Here is a 17,093-nt window from a genome sequence, read left to right as displayed (position 1 = left end):
CCGTTGGCTGTCCGGGCATGCTGGGTGTTGTAGTTCTGCAACATCTGGAGGTCCGCAGGTTGTAGACCACTGTCCTATACTTTACATTGCATGGATCCCTCAACATACGATGGTTTCAACAAACGATGGTCCATTTGAAACGGATTACCATCGTATGTTGAGGGACCACTGTATATACATATATATACATATATATATATATATATATATATATATATATATATATATGTGTGTGTGTGTATAATTATGTAATTGACATTTTGAGATTTGCATGAACATTTTCGTACATAATAAAATACAAGGCCAAATTTTATGCTGTGTAAACATAGCTTTAAAGGGCAACTGTCACATAAAGATAGGTCAATGCACTGTCCACATAGTCTTAAAGCTTATTACTGGTATACGTCAGTCATGGCTTTGTTTTGGCACTCCATGTCTTCTTTGCTGTAGAAACGACTTTTATTCACAGTTGCTAACAGTCAGAGACATGGCGGCACCAAGCCTGGCAGCCTCTCCAATTTCAAAGCACTGCTCCAGTCTGCACATGCACCATCCTAGTTTTAGAAAGAGACTGAGTGTTGCTGAGACTGGGGCGGTGCGGTAGAGATACAGAAGGGACCCTTGGCCACGCCTCTCTGACTGTTTATAAAAGTCCGTTTTATACCATAGGAGATGCAAAGTTCCAAAACAAAGGTATGGCTGCAGTATACCAGTAACCTGCTTGTTCACAGTTTATTGACCTATTTTGTAAGTGCCAGTTGTACTTAAAGTTCACAAGCTCTGTTTCCTAATACAGAATCTTATAGATTCTATAGAAGTTTATAGTTTTTCCAAACCATTTTCATAATGCATAAGCAATGGTGTCATCAAACTGAATTTAACATGGCTAAAAACTGCCATTTTCTTAATCAAGAAAAAAAAACTGCAGGTGAAAAATTTGGGATTCAAATATAAGTTACTTGATTTTCGAAATATTCACAACATAAAAATTCACAATTTTAACATTAAAAGAGATTTGCAGAATATATTTAAAATACAATAAACTTCACAATTTTAAAAAATCTGTGATAAATTTCACATGCCCATCTCAAGTAAAATTCCACTGGCTTCCGTTTGCTCGATTTATTAAGAGGCACACATCTCAATAAATTCAGCACTGCAGCAGCTGACCATCTGAAATTAATGCACACTCTGAGCGAGCATACATTTTATCTACACTTTATACTGACATCTAAATTTTCATAAATCTGTAGAGAGCGAGAAGCCACACCCTTTTAAAGGGGTTGTTCGCTGCCCTGACTTTCGGAGCTCCGCTCACAGCGTCCGGAAGTTCATTACTCGGAACGCTGTGTGCGGGCTTCCGTGTTCGCAGTCTCCGGGTGTGACGTCACACCCGGCCCCTCGCGACGTCTTGCCCACCCCCTCGTGACGTCACGCCCGCCCCCTCGTGATGTCTCGCCATTCCCCTCAACGAAAGTCTATGGGAAGGGGGCACGACCGCTGTCACGCCCCCTTCCCATAGACTTTGGTAGAGGGGGCAGGCGTGACGTCACGAGGGGGCGGGCGAGATATTGCGAGGGGCCGGGCGTGACGTCATGCCTGGCGCCCGCGAACAGGGAAGCCCGCACACAGCGTTCGGAGTAATGAACTTCCGGACGCTGTGAGCAGAGCTCAGAAAGTCCTCTTTACACTATTCTCTGCCCACTTGGCAAGGGTAGTAAAATGTTAAAAAAAGGTCACTAATTTGTGACTTTTTGATGCATGAAGCCAGGCACAATGGCTTTATGAATTAGACTTCTAACAAACCTTAAGACTAGCATTACGCCATTACTTTCTGATAGAGTAAATAAACCCCTTTAAGCTGGGACTTATATAATAAGAAACATTATAAAGCAGCATTTAAAGCAGTACTTTAACCTTACAGTGTATTATTTCATAGTATTGGATGGTAGATTAGAAATAATAGTATTAAGTCTCTATGGGGCTATGAGATTGGCCGCCTTTAACCCCTTAACAACAATGGACGTAAATTTACGTCATGGTGAAGTGGTACTTAACGCACCATAGCACTGCGAGCTATCAGCAGCCAGGGACCCGCCAGTAATGGTGGAAATCCGTGATTGCGCAAATGTCCACCATTAACCCCTCAGATGCTGTGATGAATACAGATCACAGCATCTGCAGTAGTGGGTACTTTAAATGGATGATCGGATCACCCGCATGGCGGCTGGAGGTCCCCTCACCTGTCTCCGGCTGTCTCCTGGGGGTCTTCTGCAGATCGAGCAGACCAGAGCAGAAGATCACCAATAACAATGATCAGTGCTATGCCCTATACATAGCACTGAACAGTATTAGCAATCAAATCATTGCTATAAATAGTCCCCTATGGGGACAATTAAAGTTTGAACAAAAAACAAAGTTACAAAATTTGAAAAATCCCTTCCCCAAAATTTTTTTTAATCATTAGTTTTCCCATTTTACCCCCCAAAAAACCTTAGAAAAAATGTTTTAATAAACATATTCGGTATCGCCACATGCGTAAAAGTCTAAACTATCAGAATATATTGTTAATTATCCCTTATAGTGAACGGCGTAAACATAAATAAAAAAGTACGAAACTGCTGCTTTTTTGTCACATTTTATTCCAAAATTGCAAAAGTGGTGCTGATAAAAACTACAGATCACTGTGTAAAAAAATGAGCTCTCATACTGCCATGTATATGGAAAAATTTGAAAATTATAGCTGGTAAATAGGGCAATTTCAAACATACTAATTTTGCTAAAATAGTTTGAGATTTTTTTTAAGCGGTACAATTATAAAAAAAAAAAAAGCATATAACACGGGTATCGTTTCAATTGTATTGAAAAACCTTCCAAAATTTGCTAAATTCTGGTTTTCTTTTCAATTTTCCTACATCACTGGTACAATAAGTGATGTCATTACAAAGTAAAGTTGGTGACACACAAAACAAGCCCTCATAAGGGTCTGTTGATGGGAATATAAAAGAGTTATGATTTTTTAGTAGGTGAGGATGAAAAAAACGAAAATGCAAAAATAAAATTGGCCTGGTCCTTAAGGCCAAAATGGGTCTGGTCCTTAAGGGTTAATAGAGAAAGTAGCCATCAGTACTCTATATTACTGAATAAGCACTATTAAGCATTTATGTATACAGTGAGTCGAGATACATATACCACTCTGTTTTAACTAGAGATTAACCAAATCCTGTGATTTGTTTTGGGTTTAATTTGGTAATTCTGAGATCTGATTTGGAAGTGCCCTGGCTACCCTGCACTTTTCCGCATAAAGTATGTGCAGGAGCAGGAACCCCTGTGAAAGGTAGGATTCCTTCTCCTGTTGACCACAATGAGTGGCTGAGCCAAGTCCAGAGTGCCCAGCCTAGAGAATATAGTGAGTGGACACTGAGATGTATACAGCACTGACGCTTACCTCTGGGCAGCTCAGTGTACAGAAGCATGGAAGGAACAAATCTCAAATGAAACAGAAAGGGTATGGATTCTAAAGGATCTGTTCAGACCAAATCAGTGTTCTCATCTCTAGTCATAACCTTCTAGTATTTGACTGTGTCTGTTATTAATCATCTGAGTATCAAATTGATAGATAGATTCCCCTTGTTTGATCACGCCTGAACAGAGTACACGATACTACGTAACTTTATTTCTGAACACATTCCTGATGTACAATGTCAAAAACTAAATTTGTAACTTTGAGCTGGAAAATGTGTAACAGATATATATATATATATATATATATATATATATATATATATATATATATATGCAGGGATTTGTTCTTACTCTGGACAGTTCCTGACATGGACAGAGGTGGCAGTAGAGAGCACTGTGGATAGACTGAAAAGAACTATACAACGTCCTCTGTAGTATACAGCAGCTGATAAGTACTAGAAAGATTAGGATTTTACAAGTACAAGTTGATTACATAATACAAGTTGATTTGAAAAACCACTTAATATTTTTGTCACTTAATAAATAGAAACCACAATAAACTGTTTGCATTGCTTACAAGTCCTTAGGCTTTAAAGCAACTATGCAGTTAACCTTGATTTAACCTTGCTCGAAGCTTCCACATGGGATATTTTTCACTAATTCTTCCATTTAATATAATCAATGTTTTGGTTGGATATACAAGGCATCTTGAGGAGGTCAACAAAATGTTGCAGCTCCAATCCTGATAGACATTACCCTAGGGTGTAATTATCAGCACGTCCACTGGTTGTTGAAACAAGACTCGCCCTCCATCTCTATTGACCATTGATCAGTGTCAAGATTGATATAGATGGCACATCCAACTCTATTCAAGTCATTTCCATTATAGGATGGGATAGCTTTAAACAAGAGGTTATATCTATGTATCTATTTTTTATATAAAAAAAAACAATGTAACAAACAAAGTGGTCAGGTGCTTATAGATCTGGTGTGAATTACTTCACGTCGTTACCAATATATTCCTTACACTCATGATACGAATGATCCGGGCACTTAATTTTGTGAGCTACTGACACTTTTAACTCCGACCTAAGCCATAGTAAATGGGTCATAGTCTGATGCCCATATTGTACATTGCCTTAGATAGATTGTATAATATGCACATAATAAGACTTTAACATGATATATTATATTTCATCAGTTATGCATAGACTATATTTTCCTCAATTTCATCTCACTCCTAATGCAAAGGATACTGCATGCAGAGAAAATACATCCCCTAAGCACTTTTATACATATTTAAACATTTTATATATTAGTGCATGAGAGCTGTCATAAAGGCACAGGGAATAACTACCTAGTTATAGCCAACCATACACTGACAGTATTTTCAATATTCTATCTTCTTCAGGACAAAGTAAATAATTTAATGGATCCAGTAATGAAAGCAAACAATATTTTGCTTATTGTGAGATTTTAATGAAAAGTGGATAGCCTTTCACTGCAAAAATCATGACGGCAGCTATAGTTTCTATATGTTTAGGTTTTAAAATCGAGAAGCTTGAGGCAGAGGTGATAATAATTAATGTGGGTTGTAAAGGACAAATTGGGGTTCATTTACTAACGTGATCCCGACTCTTTTTTGTTGTGTTTTGCACCCAAATTGTGTCGCACGTTCCATGTGACACAATTTGTGACCCCCAAAAAAAACAAAACCCTCCATTTTACAAGAAAAATGAAAAGGGGCGTGGTCATGTGAGAAACTGGGTGTGGCCCGATCAAAAGGGGGCGTGTCCCCGACAGTTTTGAAAAATCCCAACATATTTACTAAGGTTTCCACAGAAAATGTGGTGGATTTGAGCTCAAGAAAACCCCAAAGATCAGAACAGTTGTAAAAAAAAGCAAAATGTAGGGAGAAGTGCAATGAAACCTTAGTAAATACCTTGGGAAAATAAGAACCCACAAGAAAACCCTCAAAACCCACAAAGAAAACTTCACTCCACTCTTAGTAAATAAACCTCATTATGCATAATAATTGAAATGGCTGAGGTCTGGAACTTTTTTTATTTTCAAAATGTTGTACTTTTTATCAATTGTTCAAAAAACTGTTTTTTTTTATTTTTATTTGCAAGATTAATAGTAATGCAGGCACCAAAAATGTGACATGTTTATTCAGGAAAATGTATGTATATAGACAATATGAACAGTTAAAACATTACATGTACAATAATAATCAATACAGAATATGAATACTAATATGAAAATATCAATTATTATAGGAAATTGATAAAAATTATTAGGTCGGTTTCAACAAAGTGTAGTACTGCATATATCCGAATTATGGTTGGAATTCCCAGTCTGCTGGCTCAACTGAAATGTCAGTTTAGGTCAGTGTTTCCCAACCAGGGTGACTCCAGGTGTTGCAAAACTACAACTCCCAGCATGCCTGAATAGCCAAAGGCTACCAAAGGTTGTCCAGGCATGCTGGGAGTTGTAGTTTTGTAATATCTGGAGGCACCCTGGTTGGGAAACACTGGTTTGGGTAATTGGACTCAACGTATGGGGATACAATAATGTGGACTTAAAAGGGGTACTCCACCCCTAGACATCTGGGACCCCCCCTATCTCTTGAAGCACCCAAGTCATCCGGCACATGGAGTGAACTTCGCTCTCTGCCAGATGACTGGTGATGCGGTGCCAGAGGCTCGCAACATCACGGCCACGCTCCCCTTGTGACATCATGCACCTACTTTCAATGCAAGTCTATGGGATGGGGTGTAATGGCCCCCCCATAGACCTGCATTGAGGGGGCATGGCATGACATCATGGGGAGTGGGGCCATGATGTCACAAGCCTCCAGTGCTGTAGGGAGATTGTGGGGGTCCCATTGGCAATCAGACATCTTATGCTCTATCCAAAGGATAAGATGTCCAAGTGCGGAGTACACTTTTAATGTGCTTATCTATAACTGGATAAAAACTATTATTATTTAAAGCATTTAAAATTGTTGCATTGGAACAACGTACAACAGATTTGGAATATGTCAGTTTTCATTCTTTTAATTTAAACTTGTATAGAAAAAATGCCAAACAAGTGTTAATTTTAGTCCAAATTTTTGTCTTAAATGATGCCTAATGGCCATTTTTAAAGAAACACTTCAGTTTTTTTGTTTACCCATATAATGCACCCTCATCATCACTAGTCATATAGTGCAATTTGTTTTATTCCAGCACAGCTGTATCTATGTGTTTTAATACCATAACTCGGTCATGTAATCATCAGTCTTACTCTCACAAAGTTAATGTGCTTAATCTGTGTCAAAGGATGTAATTCCTAAGTCAGCTGACTTCCTGTGAACTACAGGATGATGACATCATCACCTACTAGATCTCAGAGACCTCTTTCCTACTAAATCTGTATGCTGCTACTATTTCTGTTGGATCAGGACATAAAGTAGCTATATACCTCCCCTGAGGCTGTGTTCACACATTGCATATTTTGCTGTGTTTTTTTTTTCCAGGTTTTTCCAACATTGTGTCAAAAATTGTGATATTTTACCAAAATTGTGCAAACCAGACTAAGAATGTGTCCTTTTTACCACAATTTTGGAAAACTGCAGCAACAACTGCAAAATGTAGTAAACGTGTGTAAAAAAAAAAAAAAAAAATGAACGTGTGAACACAACCTAAAAACTTCAAAATAATTAAAAATTTCATAAAACACATCCACTGTGTATAGGTCAAATCACTTTTGCCTCATGGCAATATTTCTCTAAAAACATGCTATTAATAATTAAATGCATCAAAACTACACATACTGTGAACTAACCCCAACCACTTATGAGTCTAATGAGTTCACCTGGGTTTTTTTAAGCACAAGCAGCTTACATGCAGCACAATATATTTTAAAAGCACTAAGTATTAAGTAACCACCGGTGCTATGGATACCACCTGTGCTGCAGTTTATGTGTAATATGGTGGAACCCTATTAAAAACCACTAAAAACCCCAAAGGGTTAGCTCAAATAAAGCTGACAAAAATACACTAGCTCTGTGTACGGCTATTGTAGGGGAAGATAACTGTAATGCTTAAAATAAGTCACTATAAAGATAATGAAAGTGATCCTCCAAAAGGAGCCCGGAGCACTTCCCTTTGGTATGACCACTGCAAACAGAATATTACATGCGGGAGGCGGTGTGATGGATCCTTACTACTTCCGAAAATATCCAGAGTAGATGACACATTACTATACCTCCTTCTGTAGCAATCCCTGCTGTAATGGTCCTATGTAGCTTGTGGTGATTTCTTCTATGAAGTTCTGTTCGGGGTACACGGAGCTAGGGGAACTGCCCCGGTTGGCGGTGTCTCAACCAGTGTAATACCCGTGAGTAGAGAGTGAGCGTATGAAATAGTGAAGTCACTAGTGGTGCTCAGTCTAACCAAAAACCTGACACATTTTGGAAGGAACACAATCCTTGACAAAGGAAGACGGGCCCCCTTCCGTAATGATTTTTGGTTGGACTGAACAGTTATCTTCCTCTAAACCTATGCAGCACTAGTGTATTTTTGTCAGTTATATTTTAAAAGCAAACGCCTGCATATAACTTCGCCGGGTGTGATAGGCCTTAGGGTGGTTCTCCATGGCATTTTTTCTTTCAAGGGGTAATGCAGCCAAAATTATCTTATCCCCTATCCTCAGGACCCCCCGCAAACTCCAGAACAGGTCCCGGCTCTGAGCGAGGAGCGTGTGCGGTAGATGGCACGTGCTCCATTGATTTCTATTGGAGCTCTGAAGAGACCTGAGTTCAGCACTCGGGCATCATTAGCGCACACATGCTTCTCACTGAGTGAGACGTTGTGGAGATCGCAAGGGGCCCCAGCGGTTGGACCCTTCATGATCATCTATTTATCTCCTATTCTGTGGATAGGATATAAGTTAATTTTGGCTGCAGTTCCCATTCCAATTAAATATTCGAACAAGAAACTATGATCTGTCATAATTAGCATTTTTCTAAATGGTAGATAAGTTTAGCAGGGAATTTAGAACTCGCTAAAGACAAACTTAGATTTAAACCTCAAAAAGCTATGATGCTAATCTAACTAAGACATTAGGAATAAACTCATGGCCAAGGTTCCACAAAGTCCAAATTTATGTGTATGTATTGTAATTTGCAATATTGTTATCGTGTGAACCAGGTTTTACCTAAAAGAGTTTCCATATTCTTGCCTATACTTAGTTTTCTAGTTTCCATTTTAAAAGGGAGGTCAACTTTTATGTCAAAATAAACCTAAATACTGTGGCTAGAGAATGTATGAAGTAGTCACATGTTTGTAGGGGACATAATTTCTGGATCAATGTAAACAAATACCAATGATATGGACCTATTTATTACAATATGGACCTATTTGTTATTCAAATTCATAAGCAGCTGTTCTTTTTAACTGGGTCAAAAGGATGGCTAAATGTGCTTGCGTTATTATGATCTGGACAGCAACAAAGAGAATATTTTTTCTTCTGTATATAAGGTCTTTTGTATATTGGGTATATCGGGACTCATTTAAGGAAATTTGTTCACCAAAGAGAAGAAGTAATCGAATAAGATTCATACTAGTTTGATCATAGGATAACTACATACCAAATACAGTTCAGCGAAAATGTTATAGCATTAAAGGGGTACTCTGCTGGAATTTTTTTTTTTTTTTTATCAACTGGTGCCAGGAAGTTAAATAGATTTGTAAAGTACTTCTATTTAACAATCTTAATCCTTATAGAACTTCTTAGCTGATCTATGCTCCAGATGAAGTTATTTTCTTTTTGAATTTCTTTTCTGTCTGACCACAGTGCTCTCTGCTGACACCTTTGTCCATGTCATGAACTGTCCAGAGCAGTATAGGTTTTCTATGGGGATTTTCTCCTACTCTGTACAGTTCCTAAAATGGACAGATGTGTCAGCAGAGAGCACTGTGGTCAGACAGAAAGGGAATTCAAAAAGAAAAGAACTTATTGTGGAGCATACAGCAGCTGAAAATTACTGGAAGGCTTAAGATTTTTTAATAGAAGTAATTTACAAATCTGTTTAACTTTCTGGCACCAGTTGATTAAAAAAAAAAAATGTTTTCCAGCGGAGTACCCCATTAATGGCAGCAGGTGCTTAGTGTGTGTGTCTGAACTCATTGTTTTCCTATATACCATGTAAAGTATGCTGTAATGGTACAGGGATTGAAGAGTACAGACAACTGAATACACTCTCTATCAGTACATCCTGCTTAAACGAATATGCACCAGCAAATGTTTACATGATTACAAAAAAGCACAAAAGGGACTTTGTAATTTGCACTATAGACAAAATATTAATTTCAAAACATTAAAAAGATTTACAAAAAAAGTTTACTGAACACGACTTCCCTATTTTATTCACATTTCTAACACTGAGTGATGTCGATCAATAAACCTTCACGTCTAAGTCAGGCTTTAAAGAGCATTTGAGGCCAGACATGAAATGTTAGTTAAATGGGTTGTTTGAGATTGGGAAAAGAAGACGCCATTCTTGTCCATCAACTGTGTCGGATATCACAATTCATCCCTATTAAAGAAAAGAGAGATGAGCTGTAATTCCTGATGTAGCCCCTGGACAATAGTGGTGCTGTTTTGGGGGAAAATAAAACTTTTTGAATCATGTTTTGCAGCACACTTTGCTTTATGTTACGTTTTTTGAGGAGTATACAAAATGTGATGGAAACATCTGTTTTTGTTTTTTTTTATTATTATTTTGGCTTTGCTACTTCACTCCCTTACATTGTAAAAGCACACTGGGCCTACAACCCATTTTAAGTAATTTTCTGCATTGTCACTACTATACCATATATCACATCTATCTATAGATAAATAGATAGATAGATAGATAGATAAATTATCTCAAAACAGTAAAGCAAGTATTTTTAACTTCACAAGCATAAACACACTTAAAAATGACAGAGCAATGCCACCACAGAGAAGTCTCCAATATTTTATTGACTGCGCTTAAATAATGAAAGTTCACTGTGCGAGAGAACACCCATGGTCTTTCTTTCTGCAGTAGCAAGCTGGTTGATACATTTTGTATCATTATAAAATAAGCACATATTAAAGTAAATTAAATAAAATGTCACAAGAAAAATATTTATGATCCACTACGGTATCAGTAAACAAGTAAGGGAAGCTAACATAAGACCTTATTGTTTGTATTGATGGGAATATTTTGTTTATTTATTTTTCCACTGAATGTGTTATTCACAAAAATAACTTCAACACTTAATTCATGACGGATTGTCCCAGGTTATTACAGTGCCCCATATACAGTTCAAGCAGAAATTAAGGTCATACATATGAAAACAATGGTTAGGTATCTCCAATACCGAACATCAACTTATAGGTAAAGAAAGGATTAGCAGTGTTTATTATGCTCATAATGTCTTTAGGCATAATACCTTTATTATACATACACAATAAACAGGAAAGTGTTTTCTTTAATGTTGTTATATTATTATTATTACTTTTTTTAAAGTAAACTTTCTTGATACTGCTTAAACTTACACGGCATGTTGTACACTGTCACATACTGTAGATTGCTTAAAAATCACCAATGATTTTCATCTTGATACAATAAAATAGTTGATAACGTAAACAAGGCTAACTCAATATTATGACAATTTAGCAAACCGGAAACTGGTTGAGTTAAAAAGTTCACCGTTCACACAATATTTTTCTCTGATACAACATCATAGAACTTAGGTCAGTGTTTCCCAACCAGGGTGCCTCTAGCTGTTGCAAAACTACAACTCCCAGCATGCTGCTGTCTGTGCATCCTGGGAGTTGTAGTTTTGCAAAAAGCTGGAGGAACTGTGGTTGGGAAACACTGACGTAAGTCATAAGTGCACTGTATCATGGTGGTGGTTGGGAGGATATAAACATATATATATATATATATATATATATATATATATATATATATATGTATATATATATATATATATATATATATATATATATATATATATATACACATATAATATATATATATATATATATATATATATATATATATGTATATATATATATTATTAATACATATATACCCACATTTAACATCTGTGCATATATGTATGTGTGTGTTAGCATTCAATAAAATGGGGTGGGTGTGGGTGTGCGTGATCAAGACTGTAATAAAAACGTACTTTAGTATAATACAGGTCAGCTAACAGCTTCACGTCCAAACATTCAAACTTTATAATTGTGTTCTGTATGAACACAATAGCAATATCTATAAGATATACTTGTTCAATAAATATGATTTTAGAGTGAAAAAAATTAAAAACTTCTCCTTTGCTATGAAAAAGGAAAGTCATTTGATAAGTCTACTTATACAACAATATATACTTCATATACTTCCCTTGTGTATTTCATGCTTACTATAGTCCCAAAAACATCTAGGCCCACGAAGCTTAACAATACCCTTCACAGGGAACAATAGACAAATAATAGAAAATACACTTTTATACTATTTTAATAACAACAAGAACAAGAACAATAATAATAAAAACAATGATAATGTCTGTGTCCACTTAAAAAGTGTATGATATAGGACCCTCTATAATTAAAATGTACTCCTCGACACATTTTACTCCTGAGCTACAGTCAAGTTTTTATGCTTTTGTCATCAGCATATGTTGTTTTTATAGCAGATTTGTGTATAGTTCTAATAAAAGAATAGAGCAGCATATTTGCCTTCTCCTCATTTGCAACTGTAAGCAAATACAGGTATACCTTATTAGTAAGAACTCCTATAGTAAGCACACGTTAGAGGAATTAATCATTCATTCCCTGAAGACTGCTTATGTATTTCATCGGGCCATTATCTGATCTGAATAACAAGAACAATTGCATAATAAAGCACAAAACTGCTGATACAAGCAACTTTTGCCTCTCTGGTTTACAAAACAACTTCCCTTGATTATAAGAGACAAATGTAATTTTAAGATATTTCCTAAAAAGTGGCAGAATTCCAGAATTGCAAAACATTTTCTCATTGGCCAAGACTGCAGGGAGGCAGCAATCTAGGTCATACTGTAACAATATTAAGTTTCTGCTATAATGAAATAGAGAACGTTAATCATAACCACATACAAAATGAGGAAGATTTTTTATCAAGACAATATGCAGAGCATTGCAAGTAGAAAGTAGAGACTTCCATAAAAAGAAAATAATATGCTTGCCTATGTATCTATATGATTCTACATCATATCTATCTACAGCATCTATCTCATATCTGTCTTTTTATCTACCTACTAATCTATCATTCCTATATAATGGTTTAATGTGGAAACATACAAGATAACTAGGTTTCCTTGCATTAACAGCTCACTGGTCAGTATATGTGCCAGGCAAGGTGATTGTGCTATAAAAAAAAATTTAAAGTAAATTGTGATCACTTTTGCTGTCACATTGTGCCTTGTGGACAGTTTAGGAGATGTTATATAACTTTTTTAAATATATAATATACTTATGAAATCAGAAATGCCTCTACTTCTTATTGAATCAACATTTCTTTAAAAAAGAATGAAAAGTTAATACATATATACAGATGACTGACGCAACGTAACGTTAAGCAATGGTCTTTTTCATTAAGCCTTCATCTTGATTATACAAAGCTCAAATGTGTGATTAAAGCGAATTGGTTTATTAACTTTAAAGAAGAAACTTTCTTTAAGGTAATGACATAGTCTAAAGAAACTAATAAGCAATAGATGCTAAAGGTAAGTAAACACAGAGCATACTCCAGTCGTTACAAGAAGTAGTCTCTACTGTATGTGGTTAATCATACATGACTGAGAGCTTCAGTTTATCAATGAACGTTGTCTCCACGCCAGCTCGGTTACATTCTCAACGCATCCAGAGAACTGCCTTACATATTCTACAGGAATTATGCTGCTACATTAGGCATTCAATTATCATCCTCTCCAGCCCAGATGTAAAGACCATATGGTTGCATAACCTCTAGATATAGTTAGAAGGGTTATCCAGGATTACAACAGAGCTACTTTTTTTTCTTCCAGAATTGGTGCCACCCTTGTCCTCAGTTTGTGTAGGGTATTGCAGCTCGGTCTCAATAAAGTGAAGGGAGACCAAGTTTAAATACCACGGACAACCTGAGGACAGGTATGACGCTGTTTGGGGGAGAAATAAGCTATGTATTTTGAATCCTGGATAACCCGTTCAATCTAAGAATTCTTAGTGTTTTAATAACAAGCATTAGAATACACTCTAAGATTATACGGATTCGTGTTTGTTGCTGAAAGGGCAGGATTCTACTCTCCCAGGACAATGTGTTGCAAAGTTTCACAGAAAGACATGATGTAAACCACTGACAAGGCAGGCTCTGACCATGGGCTGCATCTGCTCTCTGCTCTCACTTATTAAATGTCGCTTCCTTGCTAGCCCAGTAATACAGTACGTGCCAAACTTTAATCTTTGTTGAAAATACAGACACCAGAAGCCAAGTGAAGCACTGGAACCGCAACCAGTACACAAAAGCTCCTATAGCCTTAAAGCACAGCAGCAGTATATGTGCAGATGGGAAACAAACCTGCAGAATAACAACCCAAAAGCAGCCTCTGCTCCCAGCCTCACTGTCCAAGCAACTCTAACCAAGTTCACATCATGACCATCAGCTTTTATCATCTCTCACGGAAGGAAGGGGACAACTCTTTTGTACTTACTAGTGCAGCCAGTTATGTTATCCAAGGAAACCCAGAGGAGTCTTCTCTGTCTTATCCTCCCAGACTGAGAAACGTGTTTTATTCCACACAAAGAGAAGCAAAGTATGAACTGCAAGAAAGAACAGAACACATGGGTGAATCAGCCTCCTGGTCCCACTTGCACTCTTCTCCTCATGCTGCAGGGTCATAGCATTTCCTCATCAGTCCCCCAAAAAATAGGAAATAAAGTGCTTTTTGTCAAGGTAGGTACAGTACCTGCACTCTCCCCCGCTGATGCTGGGAGCCAGGGAGAGAAAGAGAGTGGAGGAGGAGGAGGGAAGAGACTGAGTGCAAGAGCAAGGGGGAGGGAGATGGAGGAAGAGGATGACTTGGGAAGGGTAGTCACAAAAAGTGAGAGAATCCTCAGTGATGAGATAGAGGAAGGAGCAGTGAGGAGGGATGGGAGGAAGGATCCTGTGCTGCTGCTGCTCCTGCCGGCTGTGTGAGAGGACAGGCACAAGAGGCATCCCTATCTCTCATATCCATCAGCTCTCTGCTCTGCCGGATTTAGTTTCCCATCAGAATGTGTTACAGCTCAGCACGGGAGCGTGCATGGCAGCTGTCCATGGTGCTGATATCCTCCTGCCACTAAACTGTTCTCCATACATGCACACTGAGGCTGGCTGCTGCCATACACCAGATCCATGGGCTAATATCATACAGCCACGTGTAATGCTGACACTAAAGCCATTTGGGAAAATGCTGACTACTCGGTTTTATTCTATTGAGTCTACACAAACCGGACAAAGAGTGTCTGCATGTTATGCTTCAAATAAAATCTCTAAACTGAAGATGGTTTCTGGTTCCTTGTTGCTTTAGTTCTCAGAATGTGTAAAGTTTTTTATCTCTCTATCTGTCTTTTATCTTTCTCTCTCTTTAACTATCTATCTTTTTATATGTCTATCATCTATTTATCTATCTTTCTATAAATCTATATGTCTGTATCCACCTATTTATCTGTTTCATTTTTGTATATTTATCCATCAATCTGTTTCATATATATCTATCCATCTATCTATCTATTTCATATCTATCAATCGCATATCTATCTATCTCATATCTATCTCATATCTCTCTATCTCATATCTATCTATCTATCTATATCTATCTATCTATATCATATCTCTCTATCTCATATCTATCTATCTATCTATCTCATATCTATCTCTCTCATATCTCTCTATCTCATATCTATCTATCTCATATCTATCAATCATCTATCTATCTCATATCTATCTCATATCTCTCTATCTCATATCTATCTATCTATCTATCTATATCTATCTATCTATATCATATCTCTCTATCTCATATCTATCTATCTATCTATCTATCTCATATCTATCTCTCTCATATCTCTCTATCTCATATCTATCTATCTCATATCTATCAATCATCTATCTATCTCATATCTATCTCATAGCTATCTATCTATATCATATCTATCTATTTCATATCTATCTATCTATCTATCTCATATCTATCTACCTCATATCTATCTATCTCTCTATCTCATATCTATCTATCTATCTATCTATCTCATATCTATCTCATATCTATCAATCATCTATCTATCTATATCTATCTATATCTCTATCTATCTCATATCTATCTATTCATCTATTTATTTCTCTGTCTATAAATCTATCTGTCTGTCTTTATATATTCCATTTCTGTATATTTATCCATCTCTCTATCTCATATTTATCTATCTATCTCATATCTGTCTCTCATATCTATCAATCATCTGTCTATCTCATATCTATCTCATATCTATCTATCTCATATCTATCTATCTATTCATCTATCTATTTCTCTGTCTATAAATCTATCTGTCTGTCTTTATATATTCCATTTCTGTATATTTATCCATCTATCTGTTTCATATCTATCTATCTATCTATCTCATATCTATCAATCGATTAAAAGAAGAAAATGGAAAAAATAATAATGGCAATGTTATTTCCTATTACAAAAGGTTCACGTATAATTATACTTTTTCATTCTGGCCTATAACATTTTCCAGAATTAGAGTGATGGTCACATCCTGTATTACAAACTTCAGTACATCAAGAGTTTAAGCTAATGACACATTATGACTTTCATGAGCATATTGTGACTTCTATGGCAAGATATGTTTTGTGACAATTAATTAACACTATCATAAATAATAAAAAAATAATTTGTATTATTAATATTGTTACAAGTAGTAATATCAATATTTAATAATATTTTCTTCAGATATAAAAATGAATTTGATGTAATTCCACTTGTTAATTGACTCACCCTAGCCATTGATTATATGCACAGACATAGCAGCTGTTCCTATTACCCTCCCTCTTTCCTAACACTACCATCCCCTGGATGTTGAACTGTATATTAATCATAAGCCTATTTCTGTCTTTTCCTGTGGATCACTTGAGACATACTCATAGAGGTTGCCTCTGGTGGATGTTTCTGGGAGAAAAGGTTCTTCTGTAAACTGTGACTTTTTGCTGGGCACATGCTTGTGTTAATGAAGCATAGACAATTATTCTGTAGATTTTTCTTATTTAATGCCTTTTATTGGACATGTATTACACGAACACTGCCTCTTACTCACAACTATGGCTACATTGCTTACACATGTCACAGGCTGTCTTTGTGTTCTGTGTGTCCATCACTGTGCTGCTGTAAATAAGGCTTGATTTATCTCTAGGGATTCATTGAAAGCAGATGGAGTCTTCAAACTCATGACTTCATTTCCAGCCCCAACACCAAACAAACTTTCAGAGGACGATTTGCACAGCAGAGCTGAGATGGCAGGAAGTTAATGATTGAGCAATGAATGTTAGA

General features: G+C 36.6%; 1 protein-coding gene across 41 annotated transcripts in view; it reads right to left on the bottom strand.

Annotated features, from left to right (window-relative positions):
* PTPRD (protein tyrosine phosphatase receptor type D) overlaps positions 1-14,824 on the bottom strand; it is a 1,959,121-nt gene extending 1,944,297 nt beyond the window's left edge. For 8 of the 41 annotated variants that reach the window (XM_056521458.1, XM_056521449.1, XM_056521479.1 and 5 more), the window contains exons 1-2: positions 14,475-14,824; positions 14,220-14,328 (exon numbers count right to left, since the gene is read on the bottom strand). The gene's annotated coding sequence lies outside the window, so the exon portion shown is untranslated. The remainder of the gene's footprint in view (positions 1-14,219; positions 14,329-14,474) is intronic. The other 33 variants (XM_056521599.1, XM_056521518.1, XM_056521786.1 and 30 more) reach the window with 15 other exon arrangements.
* Between the last annotated feature and the right edge of the window lie 2,269 nt (positions 14,825-17,093).

This window comes from Hyla sarda, chromosome 1, assembly GCF_029499605.1.
Source record: "Hyla sarda isolate aHylSar1 chromosome 1, aHylSar1.hap1, whole genome shotgun sequence".
NCBI lineage: Eukaryota > Metazoa > Chordata > Amphibia > Anura > Hylidae > Hyla > Hyla sarda.
This window is presented reverse-complemented; position numbering and strand designations above follow the sequence as displayed.